Genomic DNA, 13,817 nt, shown 5'->3' with positions numbered 1-13,817 from the left:
CTAATACTGCTCAACAGGCTTTATGACTGATGTATAGTAAAAAAGAGCAAACCAATCTGAGATCATTATATGATGAAAATGGTATCCTCATTACATGGCTCACCTGAACAACCTTTTATGTAATGGAAGAACTAGTGAACTTGCGACATGTGATTAACCTGGTTAACTAGTTCACACGTGTCTTCAATTCTGACTACTGCCACAAAAAAATTTCCCAGCCGGGGGAAAACCTTTCATTCTGCGAAGGATTAAACCAGATCTCAACTTGGTGTGTGCAAAAATGAAACTATGTATACAATGTATATGTATATATCTTCCAGGAGGATACAGAGTTAATATCATTCTGCCACATGTTGGTTTTAATCAAAAGCTATTGTAATTCCGTTCTAAATTATAAACTCTGACACAAATAGGAAGGATATTTTAATTTATACAAATTTTATCTCACTAAAGTCGTAGTAAACCCACACTTGGAATATTGCACTCAGATGAGATCTCTGTACTTAATTACAGATCTTCTAAAAACATCAAAAGAAAAAATACAATGATGGTATCATAACTGAAGGATATGGAAGACAGATTGAGGAAATTTAATTGGTACTCCAGGAGTGGTCTCACTAATTACCGACCAAACCCAAACAAGGACGGTTTTTGCTCAAATGCACAATTTTATATAGAAAATTAGCATATGATTACATTATTTGACCGATTTTCTTTAAAATGTGTGACTTCCATGTAATTTGATCGAATAGAAGTTACATTTTTATCCTCTGCAAAATTACAGACCACAGCCATGAATACCATCCCACAGTCCGACACATTAATTACCGACCAAAGCTGAACAAGGATGGTTTGGGCTCAAATGCACAATTCTATATATAAAAAAATAGCATATGGTTGCATTATTTGAACTATTTTCTTTAAATTTTGTGATTTTCATGCAATTTCATTAAATAAAAGTTACATTTTTATCCTCTGCTACAATTCGTCCAGCCCGCCATCTATGATCATTGGTGGTATGGATCAAACTACACTCTATCAAATTTCTTACTATTGTGTTATTAGTGTAATAGATTGCATATAGTTGAATTATTTCAATTATTTTCTTTTAAGTGTGTGATTTTCATGTAATTTGACCAAAGAGTAATTATGTTTTTAGCTTCTGCAATATGACCAACCACAGCTACGAATAGCGTAACAAATTAGCATATGGTTGCATTATTTGAACTATTTTCTTTAAAATGTGTGATTTTCATGTAATTTGACCAAAGAGAAGTTACGTTTTTATCCTCTGCAAAATTACCAACCACAGCTATGAATACCGACCAGCCCGCCATCTATGATCACTGGTGGTATGGATCAAACTTCACTCTATTAAGTTTCTTACTATTGTGTTATTAGTATAATAGATTGCATATAGTTGAATTATTTCAACTATTTTCTTTAAAGTGTGTGATTTTCATGTAATTTGACCAATGAGAATTTATGTTTTTAGCTTCTGCAAAATGACCAACCACAGCTACCAATACCGTAACAAATTAGCATATGGTTGTATTATTTGAACTATTTTCTTTAAAATGTGTGATTTTCATGTAATTTGATAAAAAAGAAGTTACATTTTTATCCTCTGCATAATTACTGACCACAGCTACGAATACCGTCCAGCCCGCCATCTATGCTAATTTTCAATGTAAAATTGTGCATTTCAGCAAAAACAGTCCTTGTGCGGGTTTGGTCGGTTATTAGTGAGTCAGATGGTATTTGTAGCTGTGGTCGGTAATATTGCAAAGGATAAAAACCTAACTTTTCTTTGATCATGTTACACGAATATCAAACATTTTAAAGAAAATAGGTCAAATAATGCAACCATATGCTATTTTTTATATAAAATTGTGCATTTCAGCAAAAACCGTCCTTATTAGGGTTTGGTCGGCGTTGGTCGGTTATTAGTGAGTCGGACAGTATTCGTAGCTGTGGTCGGTAATTTTGCAGAGAATAAAACGTAACTTCTCTTTGATCAAATTACATGGAATTCACACATTTTAAAGTAAATAGGTCAAATAATACAACCATATGCTAAATTTTTATATAATGTGCATTTGAGCAAAAATCGTCTTTACTTTGGTCGGCGATTAGTGAGACACCCTAAATTGCGTCTTCAACAAACAGAAGCATCTTGCATGTGTGCCAGTCAAGAACTAGAAAAAATGGAAGGTGGTTGGATTAGTATTGGAATAACCAGAAGTACATTACAGTATAGAGGTAAAGTCTACTCCATACCACTTCCCGTCAAAAAGTTATGAATATTTACGTATCTGAAAACAGCTGACTCCGATAGTCGGGTGGTGAGACCAAATTGCAAATGCAATTCTAATACATATCTAACATGAGTTGGTAAATTGACTATGTACATTAAAGTATTATACCAAAATTCAGTGTACGTTTACGAAAATTCTTACCCTTCGAACGACTTATGAGTAGTTGTTTTATTATTAAACTGCTATTTACCACTCCCTGTGATAGAACCGTACTGCTTCTCAACTGCCTCTACACAACTGAATTACCGGGAAGGCGAGAACGCGTGCCTTGATGCCAACTCCGGTAAACAAAGTTCAAACATTTAATCCATTACCTTTCTACTCAGTATATTTGGAAATGTGCGTGAGTTATAATTTCTTTAATTTTCATCTATCCCACTACGTAGACTATGCAGACCCTCACAATTTCTTCTTGCTATATTATCACTCCTCCACGAGCGATGTTACTTTGGGGCGAAAACGTTTGGGCGGCCGATGGCATTTACATATTTATTTCTGGTGATGCAGTACCGCTAGAGTTCGTGCGTGTGTACGTCGTGATTTAGTCTGCTAAATCAACCTTAGTGCATGTTGGGAAAAAGGATTGTGGTACTCCCCAAGGTAGGCGTAGCTCCTCTTGGGGATCGGTGCCACCTGCGTAGAGCCGGTGGCCAGGGGTAGTTGCTGCCGTTTGGCCCCCAACTCTTGGGGTTGGGGGGTGGTCCCACGACGTAGACGCTGCAGCTAAAGGACAGAGTCCACTTGGCCAGACTGCGGTGCGGTCACCACCCAGCACTTCTAAGCTACCAGAAGAGGCTGGATGACCACATTGTGAACAGCTGCCCAGGATGTAACACTTCACCCCATACCATACAACACATAATGGAAGACTGCATTATACACAATCATGCACGCAAACAACACAACATACGCTCTATAGAGGATTTGTGGGAAAACCCAGTTTCGGCTATGGTATTCCTTGGGGAGACGGGACTGCTCGGACAGACAGTCTAGGGAACGACAACAACCTTAGTGCATGCCCCTTTCTCTTTCTCTTATTTCCTATCTATGTGATATTGGAAATGATTTTCATATTCTGTATTTAGTAAAGGAAGCTGTATAGAACAATATATTTAGGACAACGATTACTTATGGTCCATCCCAGATGTGACACCTCGGCATAAAACACTGGGTAGTGGTGGGCAGCTACCGGTTTTATCGGTAACAACCTTAACGGTAGCTTACCGGCAAAAATTCTGCTACCGTTAAGGCTCCGTTAACCGATTACTCGATAAGCTATACCATAACACTCGAGAGCGGTAAGCACGTCTCGGCTTGGTGGTACTGAGTGACGGTGTAGTGACGTGACGCACCCTACGACCCGTCACACACTGAACAAAGAAATCTTCGGAGCTAGCCTTTCCAAGTTCCCGTAGTGCGTAGTTAGCAAGGACGTCCCGGCCGCGATTTTTTTTTCCCACGAGACTTTTGGACCCCAATATTAACTCAATTGCATTACAACCAATCAGAACGCACCTGACTTTCATACGTCAGGCATCATACGCGTTTACGTTTCGGATGAATAGAGGGAAGAGGGGAAGCGGTCATAGCAGAAATTTAAAAAAATATTTCATGTGCAGAACAAGATCTAAGAATATAAGTCTAACCACTTCCGACCGAATTTCGAGGGAGTTGGCGCAGCGGGCCCGTGAACGTCACCTGGCTGTTCAAAGTGGGGTTAGCGGGTCCTATAGCTGTCAGTTGAAGCTGGTCCGTCGTTGGAAAATGACGTTGCCTTCGCTCGCAACGCTCCACGCAATTAGTTATATTCTGACAAATATTATATAAAATATATATAAATATATATAAAATATTATAGTTCCTGTCTATATATATGAATATATGATATAATATATATATATATATAATATATAAAATATTATAGTTCCTGTCTTCCTTGGCGTTTCACAGTTTTCTTCAGTGTATCACAAAGAGAAAATGGACTCAGCCAAATGACGTCAGAAGCTGCACAGAAGAATTCTAACGGTCTGACCTGTATATTTAGACCTTGGTGCAGAATTATCATATCATTCTCCTATAGTAGCATCACCTTGTTGCCATGCCCCTTCACTACGGGCCACATCGCACGTCTGGCAGCATTAGCTTTCACCCGTGAATTTTGATAACCATAGAAAATATGATGAAGCCAGTTTGTTTAGAGAGTATGGGGGTCACGCAGGCACGACTACAATAAATATAATCAAGAAGCCCATATCGGCATCCTCGCGTACACACTTGCAATCCTCATGGCGCCCACGTAGGCGTCATCTTATGGAAGTGACTAGGGCGTGAAAGTTTGGGTTGTACACAGCCGTTCGGGACTATTCGTACTCTGGCTACTCGTGCCAAACGTATTTCTACAACACACATAGAAATGTATAAATAGCGTGATATATCGTGAGACTTGCACAAGGCATCCAGTGTCTGCAGAGGCCCAAACTATGGTGGGGGGGGTGGGTACAAGGAATCTGGTGTCTGCAGAGTCCTCTCTGCAGACACTGGATGCCTTGTACCCCCCCCCCCCCAAATAGCTTGGGCCTCTGCAGACACTGGATGCCTTGTACCCCGCCCCCCCATAGCTTGGGCCTCTGCAGAAACTGGTTGCCTTGGAGCCCCCCACCCCCTCTAATAGCTTGGGCCTCTGCAGACAATGGATGCCTTTTACCCCCCACCCCCAAATAGCTTGGGCCTCTGCAGAAACTGGATGCCTTGGAGCCCCCCCCCCCCAATAACTTGGGACTCTGCAGATTCTTTGTACCCCACCCCCTCCCATAGCTTGGGACTCTGCAGACACCAGATTCCTTGTACCCCCCCCCCCATAGTTTGGGCCTCTGCAGACACTGGATGCCTTGTGCAAGTCTCACGATATATCACGCTATTTATACATTTCTATGTGTGTTGTAGAAATACGTTTGGCACGAGTAGCCAGAGTACGAAAAGTCCCGAACGGCTGTGTACAACCCAAACTTTCACGCCCTAGTCACTTCCATAAGATGACGCCTACGTGGGCGTCATGAGGATTGCAAGTGTGTACGCGAGGATGCCGATATGGGCTTCTTGATTATATTTATTGTAGTCGTGCCTGCGTGACCCCCATACTCTCTAAACAAACTGGCTTCATCATATTTTCTATGGTTATCAAAATTCACGGGTGAAAGCTAATGCTGCCAGACGTGCGATGTGGCCCGTAGTGAAGGGGATGGCAACAAGGTGACGCTACTATAGGGGAATGATATGATAATTCTGCACATGATTTTTTTTTTCTGCTATGACCGCTTCCCCTCTTCCCTCTATTCATCCGAAACGCGTATGATGCCTGACGTATGAAAGTCAGGTGCGTTCTGATTGGCTGTAATGCAATTGAGTTAATATTGGGGTCCAGAAGTCTCGTGGGAAAAAAAAAATTCGCGTCCCGGCCAGCCAGCGGTCAGCCAATCAGGAACTTGGAAAGCTCCTCACGTTCCCGCCAGCCTCCTTTAAAAGGTCGGCGTTTCGCCGAGATGGGCAGAACAGTACCGACCAGCGCACACAACATCTCCTCGTCCAATCTTCTAGCCGTCCCATCGAGCCTCGCCGTCATCATCTGCTACCGCCTCGATGACGTTAGGCTGCACGTCCAGCTACAACCATAAGCTCCACTAAGCTGTGGCCTTAGTCCGAGCTTCACCTACATTTCTCATGTGACCCTTCTAGTGTCGCACCTTGTGGCTAATTACCAAAGGAAAGAGATTAGATATTTTGTTTTTCATTTGTCCTGCCGTTGTTCCGAACCAAATACTACTACAACGGTACTGACGTCACTGGGAAAAAGTGGGCCGCGTGTCAGAATTTATTTCAGTCGTTGATGATACTCATCGTACTATGCAGCTTCCTTCACCATAAACAGCTAAGGTTGATTTAACAGAATGGCTGGTAATAATATTTCTTTGTCGCGGCTCGTGCCGCTTAAATTCTTCTTATCGGCTTAAGAAACCTGCACAGCGAAGCTATAGCGATAATCCCATACCACACTCCTGGTCATATGGCCATTTCCCGAAGGTTGAGTGTGGTTTGAATTTTCCGCCAAAATCATCGGAAATTTAAAATTCCCGGCTCTGTGCAGGCATGCGCATTGTCGACCCCACCTCCCCCTCCCTATCCCCTCCCTTCTTACCCGGCTAGCTCGAGCCGGACGTCGCGTCACTTCAATGAGAAATGAAGGCTTCGCCTGTGGGAGGAGGGAGGGACCCTAAATCTGTGCAGGTTTCTTAAGCCGATAAGAAGAATTTAAGCGGCACGAGCCGCGACAAAGAAATATTATCGGCTGAAAGAAACCTGCACAGCGAAGCTATGCATGAGACGAGGACAGGTGGGAGGAGAGGTGAAGCCTGAATCAAACCGTTATTACGTGTGTCTTTCCTATGGGAGACTTATTCATTTTATCACTCAGTAGATGGGAGACAGAAACGTCAAGTACCCACGCCGAAGAATGTGACATGCACAACATTGCACTGTTCACACAATGCGTAAATTATACGAAATTTGTATCCTGTTCAACGGTTCCTGGCCCCTCCCCACTCCTCGGTCGCCCTTTGCCCCCTCCACTTTTTTGAGATGAGAGGGGTGGAGCCGTTTCCATGGCGACACATGGGACAGGGGCGACCGAGTGGTAGAGACACCGTGTCCCCAAGGGAGTCATCGATGTCCAGTCCCTAGGTCCCGCACCCGCTCCACAGAGTGGGTGCGGAGAAACTCCAGCGACCGGCGTAGGGCCCCCGACCGAAGCCAGGGACGCAACAACCTGTGGAGTGCTGAGGGTATCGGCCCGGGCAGGTCACGCGGGAGAAGCAGTATGCTCCTGTCGACCTCCCGTACCAGCCGTCGGCGCCCCAAGCGGCTCAGTGGAAGGGCCGGGGTCGCGAAGTTGAGGCACCCCCCCCCCCGCCACCGAAGGAGGGAGGACGTGTGAGAGAAGCACGCTCTTTTGGCGCAGGGGAGCACCCGAAGGACGCTGACTGTGTCCCACTCAATCCCGAGCCAATAAAGTCTCTGTGTGGGAGCAAGGGCAGACCCGTCCCAGTCCACCCCGAACTCCACGTCCGCCAACACACTCAGAGCCACTGAGATGTCGGCCGATGCACCCTCCCCGGTGGGCAAATGCATCAACTAGCCGTCTAGGAACATGAGTGTGGAGACGCTTGCTTCCGTCCAACGTACGCCTACCACTCTCACTAGTTTCGTGAAGATCCTCGGGGTAAGCGAGAAACCGAAAGGGAGTATGCGAGGCCAAGTTCGTTTCCGAGCGACCTCGTCCGTGGGCGTTAGTCAAGAGGCTTCGTCCTGGGTGAAGACGTTCCCTGAGCGTCTCCCACGAAGACGGGCCTGGACCCTCGGTATGTATCCAACTCACCCCAAGTCTTCCCGCGGGAAGTTCTCGAAGCCCGTGGCGAGCGTCTTCATCCAATAGTGTGCTATGGCAATTTGTGACGTCTCATCACCCACAAACGGACTTCTATATGTTTAATACCTAGTGACATCATGTGATTATACTGTGACGTCACCGGATTGATCATGGCGCCATAGGATCGTCTCGTGACGTCACAGGGACACAAATTGACGTCATAGGACTACATGGTGACGTCAATTTATCACAATGACGTCATCTTATCATACCGTGACATCACTGAGTCACAGTGAGCGTTGAAATAAATTTTGACATGGTAAAATTCTGGACCATCATGACTGTAGATTAAATTAAGTTGAATAGGAAAAGTCATGTTCATTTCGACCTAAGTCACAGTGAGCGTCGAAATTAATTTTAACATGGTAAAATTCTCGACCATCATGACTGTAGATTAAATTAAGTTGAAATAGGAAAAGTCATCTTCATGTTGACCTGAGTCACAGTGGGCGTTGAATTAGTTTAACATGGTAAAATTCTTGACCATCATGACTACAGATTAGCTTAAGTTGGATAGGAAAAGTCATGGTCATTTCGACCTAAGTCACAGTGAGCGTCGAAATTAATTTTAACATGGTAAAATTCTCGACCATCATGACTGTAGATTAAATTAAGTTGAATAGGAAAAGTCATGTTCATGTCGACCTGAGTCACAGTGGGCGTTGAATTAGTTTAACATGGTAAAATTCTTGACCATCATGACTACAGATTAGCTTAAGTTGAATAGGAAAAGTCATGGTCATTTCGACCTAAGTCACAGTGAGCGTCGAAATCAATTTTAACATGGTAAAATTCTCGACCATCATGACTGTAGATTAGCTCAAGTTGAATAGGAAAAGTCATGTCCATTTCCACCTGAGTCACGGTGAGCGTCGAAATTAATTTTAACATGGTAAAATTCTCGACCATCATGACTGTAGATTAGCTCAAGTTGAATAGGAAAAGTCATGGTCATTTCGACCTGAGTCACAGTGAGCGTTGAAATTAATTTCAACATGGTAAAGTTCTTGACCATCATGACTATAGATTAGCTTAAGTTGAATAGGAGAAGTCATGTCCATTTCGACTTTTTTTTTTTTTTTAATGTCAAGGCATTTTATTTATGTAATACCTAGCACTTTGCGCCAACTTAAACTGTACTATTTAAAACTGATTTTCCTCTTCTCATTACACTAAATGATTGTAGTTTCTTTGAACTAATTTATACTCATTTTAACTAACACTAGACTCCCTAAGTCTAAAGTTCGTTTGTGTTTTACTTGGGGGTGGAACATCAGGTAAGTCATCTTTAAACTCAAGCCAAGTGAAGTTGATAAGAGGTTGGCTGTGGCTCATGAGAAGGGCTGGGTGGTGTTTTTTTTTTTTTTTTTTTTTTTTTTTTAAGAAACCTGGAAGGAGGGTGGTGCCGTGAGGCGTTAGAAGACCATTGAAGCTCGGAGGTATGGGGCTGCCGAGGCCTGATGATCCTCGGGGAGCCACCCTCCGTATCATAAGACACGTCCCCTTGTCCTCCAAGAGGCCCGGGTTCTTACCACGGACGACTTGAGGACGTATGGGGAACGGAGTACGAGTGGAAAAGGTCAAAGTCTACGCCTAGGGCCTGACAAAGAAAGTTATAAGGCGTTAAAGGACCATTATTGGTCGAAGGTATGGGGCTGCCGAGGCCTGATGACCCTCGGGGCGTCACCCTCCGTATCATAGGACACGTCCCCTTGTCCTCCGAGAGGCCCGGATTCTTACCACGTACGACTCGAAGACGTATGGGGAACGGATTACGAGTGGAAAAGGTCAAAGTCTACGCCTAGGGCCTCACAAAGGGAGCCATTAAGGCGTTAGAGGACCATTATTGGTCGGATGTATGGGGCTGCCGAGAGGCCTGATGACCCTCGGGGGCACCCCCTCCGTACCATAGGACACGTCCCCCTCTCTTCCGAGAGGCCCGGGTTCTTACCGCGGACGACCCGAAGACGTATGGGGAACGGATTACGATCGTATAAGGTCAAAGTCTACGCCTAGGGCCTGACGAAGCAAGCTATGAGGCTGTTAGAGGACCACTGATGACCGGAGGTTTGGGGCTGCCGAGAGGCCTGATGACCCTGGGGGGCGCCACCTCCGTACCATAAGACACGTCCCCCTGTCTTCAAAGAGGCCCGGGTTCTTACCACGGACGGCCTGGAGACGGGGACGTATTGCGATCGTATATGGTCAAAGTCTACGCCTAGGGCCTGATACAAACCGTGAGGCAATAGAGGACCGATGATGGTCAGAGGTATGGCGCTGCCGAGAGGCCTGATGACCCTGGGGGGCGCCACACTCCGTACCATAAGACACGTCCCCCCCGTCTTCAAAGAGGCCCGGGTTCTTACCACGGACGGCCTGGAGACGGGGACGTATTGCGATCGTATATGGTCAAAGTCTACGCCTAGGGCCTGAAACAAACCGTGAGGCAATAGAGGACCGATGATGGTCGGAGGTATGGCGCTGCCGAGAGGCCTGATGACCCTGGGGGGCGCCACCCTCCGTACCATAAGACACGTCCCCCTGTCTTCCGAGAGGCCCGGGTTCTTACCACGGACGGCCTGAAGACGGGGACGGATTGCGATCGTATATGGTCAAAGTCTACGCCTAGGGCCTGATACAAACCGTGAGGCAATAGAGGACCGATGATGGTCAGAGGTATGGCGCTGCCGAGAGGCCTGATGACCCTGGGGGGCGCCACACTCCGTACCATAAGACACGTCCCCTGTTCTCCGAGAGGACCCGGGTTGTTTACCAGGGACGGCTCGAAGACGGGGACGGATTGTGCTCGTATAAAATCAAAGTCGAAGAATGAGACAAACCAGCAGCCAAGCGGAAAGCGATAAAACTAACAGACGATTAACCAGCAGGAAACGGGACCGCCTGCTCCCATGTGGGCAGCGAGTTAACCACTCGGTCCCGTTTCCGCGATCTAAGTAACGCGACGTCCGGCTCGAGCTAGCCGGGTAAGAAGGGAGGGGATAGGGAGGGGGAGGTGGGGTCGACAATGCGCATGCCTGCACAGAGCCGGGAATTTTAAATTTCCGATGATTTTGGCGGAAAATTCAAACCACACTCAACCTTCGGGAAATGGCCATATGACCAGGAGTGTGGTATGGGATTATCGCTATAGCTTCGCTGTGCAGGTTTCTTTCAGCCGATAAATCACGATTTGTGACACATACTGAATTCCTGAATGGACTCCTTAGAGCGCACAGGCTATAGTTGAAAGGATTATTTTGCTCACAAATGCTTCTCTCCCTATCAAATACACATGCACACAATATACTATGTATAGCGTGTGTGTGTGCACACACGACGGTCGAAGTGACAGCGAAGATTGGAATTCCAGAAAAAACATAAAATTTCGTGGATATCAACGACGATGGAGTACCTTTTTGTATTAATAGGAAAGGGGAAAGCTCGTGGTGTAGTGGGAAGGCGATAAAAAGGAGAAGGAGAGGGATTACTGAGGAAAATGGAAAGAAATGAGGAAAGAGAAGACTGGGTCCAGGAGGCCAGGCGCCTTGTAAACAAACGGAGGCCGGACGATTTTGGTGAAGAAGGGATTAGCAAAAATGTAAAGATTAGAAATATAGATAGGAGCAGCACAATGGAAAGTGAAGATAATAATTTCCATGGATTTAATGAGAGGGGGGGGGGTACCAACCTCCCCCGATTAGCAAGCCTAGAGGAAAAACTTGAGAAAATGACCGAACATTGGGAGAGTAGGTTTGGTCAACTTACACGGATCGCGCAGAGTTGAAAAATTGGAAGAATTAGAGAAGGTGAACAAAAACCTAACTAAAGAAATAGAAGAATTAAAAAGACAATTTAAAGAAGTAAAAGATGAGAATGAGGAATTAAAGAGGAATAATAAAGAGAACAAAGAGTCCATGGCAAAAGAAGCACAGGGTTGGAAGAAAATCCAAGAGAACAACAAAATTGTATTTAATGATATAGTGACACAACATATGAAAGAACAGACTGAAAACACAGTTATTAAAGTCATGAGGGAGAAGGAGAATATAGTAAGAGACTTAGCAGATAAAAAGAAGTGTATAATTATAGTAGGGATGGAAGAGAAGTATAATCTAAATAGGACTACACGAATAAAGGAGGAAAAGGAAAAAGTAAACAATATATTAGAAGTAGTTCAAGAAGATGAACCTGAAATAGGAAAACAAATTGAAGAAATATATAGGCTCGGGAAATATAATACAGATAAGACCAGACCAATTAAGGTTAAATTCAGGTCACAAACGACAGCAGAGAATATCTTGGCAAAAACAGGGAAACTAGCAGACAGTGAACAACATAAAAAGGTATGGATAAAAAGAGAAATGAATAAAGAGGAAAGAGAGGATGAGAAATAAAAAAGACTAGAAGCTAAAGAAAAAAACGAGAAAAGAACAGGGACAGAAAAAGAGAAATTCTATTGGAGAGTAGTGGATATGAAAGTAAGGAAATGGTTCATAGCAGAGAAAAACGGAAGGGAAATAGAAAACACGATGGAAGTAGCAGAAAATTAAAGGTGTCTTACACATATATAGATGGATTAATAACAGGCTTGAACGAACTGAATGATTACCTGAAGGAACAAGAACCGGACATAATGGGAATTGTAGAGACAAAATTGAAAGGTCCACTACCACCCAACAGTGTAGGACATGGATCATATAATTGTTGGATTAGAAACAGAGAGACAAAGCAAGGGGGTGGAGTTATGTTCCTGACTAAGAAGGATATGAATGGGAAGAATGTCACATATGGAAAGAATAGTGTAGAGATGATTACGATGGAAGTGGAGGACAAGGATAAGAAGAGCAGAAAGTTTGTAGTAAATCATTTGCCTCCTAAAACGGCTTCGTGTGAAGAGAGAGAACGCAAAAATATGTTAGAAGACACCAGGATATCACTAAGTAAGATAATGGAAGATGGAGGACGAATAATTATAATGGGTGACTTTAATTGTAAAGAAATCTGTTGGGAAAATATGACAGTGAAGGGTGGAGATGACCTATGGGGAAATGTATTATTTGATATGATTATTGAACATACAATGACGCAATGGATACAAGAGAATACTAGGTATAGAAATGAGGAAAAACCATCGAGACTGGACCTAATAATCACATCAGAACCTGAAATAGTGGACAAGATCGAATATAAAACACCAATAAGTAAAAGTGACCATATATTAGTTGAACTGGAACTAAACGAGGAAAAATACATGAAAAAATGAACAATATAAAAAGGGAAGATAAAAACAAACTTTGACAAAATGAAAGAATTCCTTCAAAAAGCTGACTGGGAAAGAATACACAAGGAGGAAACAACAGTAGAAGAGAAATTGAGTATTTTGACAAAAAATTATAAAGAAGGATTGGAAAGGTATGTGCCAAGACAAAAACAAGAAAGAGAATATGTAAAGTGCTGGTACAACAAAAGATGTAGGGAGTTAAAAGACAAAATGAATAAAGCTTGGATAAAATGGAAACAAGACAAAAAACCTGAAAAATTGAAAATATATACTAGTTATAGAAATCAATACATACAAGTGTGCAGAGAGGAAAAGAGAAAATACGAAAAAGATGTCATAGAAAAATGTAAAGATCAACCAAAACTATTTTGCAGATTTATAAACAACAAACTAAAAACAAACAAGAATTAGAGAAACTACGACAAGGAGGAATTGAATACATAGAGGAAATAGAAATGGCAGAAATTATGAACAAGCATTTTAAATGGGTGTTTACGAGGGAGAACATACAACTTAGAGATGTCGAGTGGGAGGAGAAAGTCTCCCCTATGAAAGAGATAGAAGTAACAAGGAAAGAAATAATGAATCACTTGAGTAATATCGATGTCAAAAAATCGCATGGACCTGATGAAATGGCAAACTGGATTTTGAGAGAAGGCAGGAATGAACTAACAGACAAAATACATAGTCTAATAAAAAGTTCATTGCAAGAAGGAAAAGTTCCAGAAGATTGGAAAAG

General features: G+C 43.5%; 1 protein-coding gene across 4 annotated transcripts in view; it reads right to left on the bottom strand.

Moving 5' to 3' along the window:
• The window catches only part of LOC143021703 (uncharacterized), an 11,531-nt gene extending 8,550 nt beyond the window's left edge, over window positions 1–2,981 (bottom strand). The window contains exons 1-2 of one of the 4 annotated variants that reach the window (XM_076179362.1): window positions 2,460–2,582; window positions 104–238 (exon numbers count right to left, since the gene is read on the bottom strand). The gene's annotated coding sequence lies outside the window, so the exon portion shown is untranslated. The other 3 variants (XM_076179372.1, XM_076179352.1, XM_076179381.1) reach the window with 3 other exon arrangements.
• Window positions 2,982–13,817: the final 10,836 nt, after the last annotated feature.

The sequence above is a fragment of the Oratosquilla oratoria genome, chromosome 3 (genome assembly GCF_046742065.1).
Source record: "Oratosquilla oratoria isolate Oo_2021 chromosome 3, ASM4674206v1, whole genome shotgun sequence".
Lineage (NCBI taxonomy): Eukaryota > Metazoa > Arthropoda > Malacostraca > Stomatopoda > Squillidae > Oratosquilla > Oratosquilla oratoria.
Note: the sequence above shows the minus strand (reverse complement) of the source record. Positions and strands in the feature narration are given on the sequence as shown.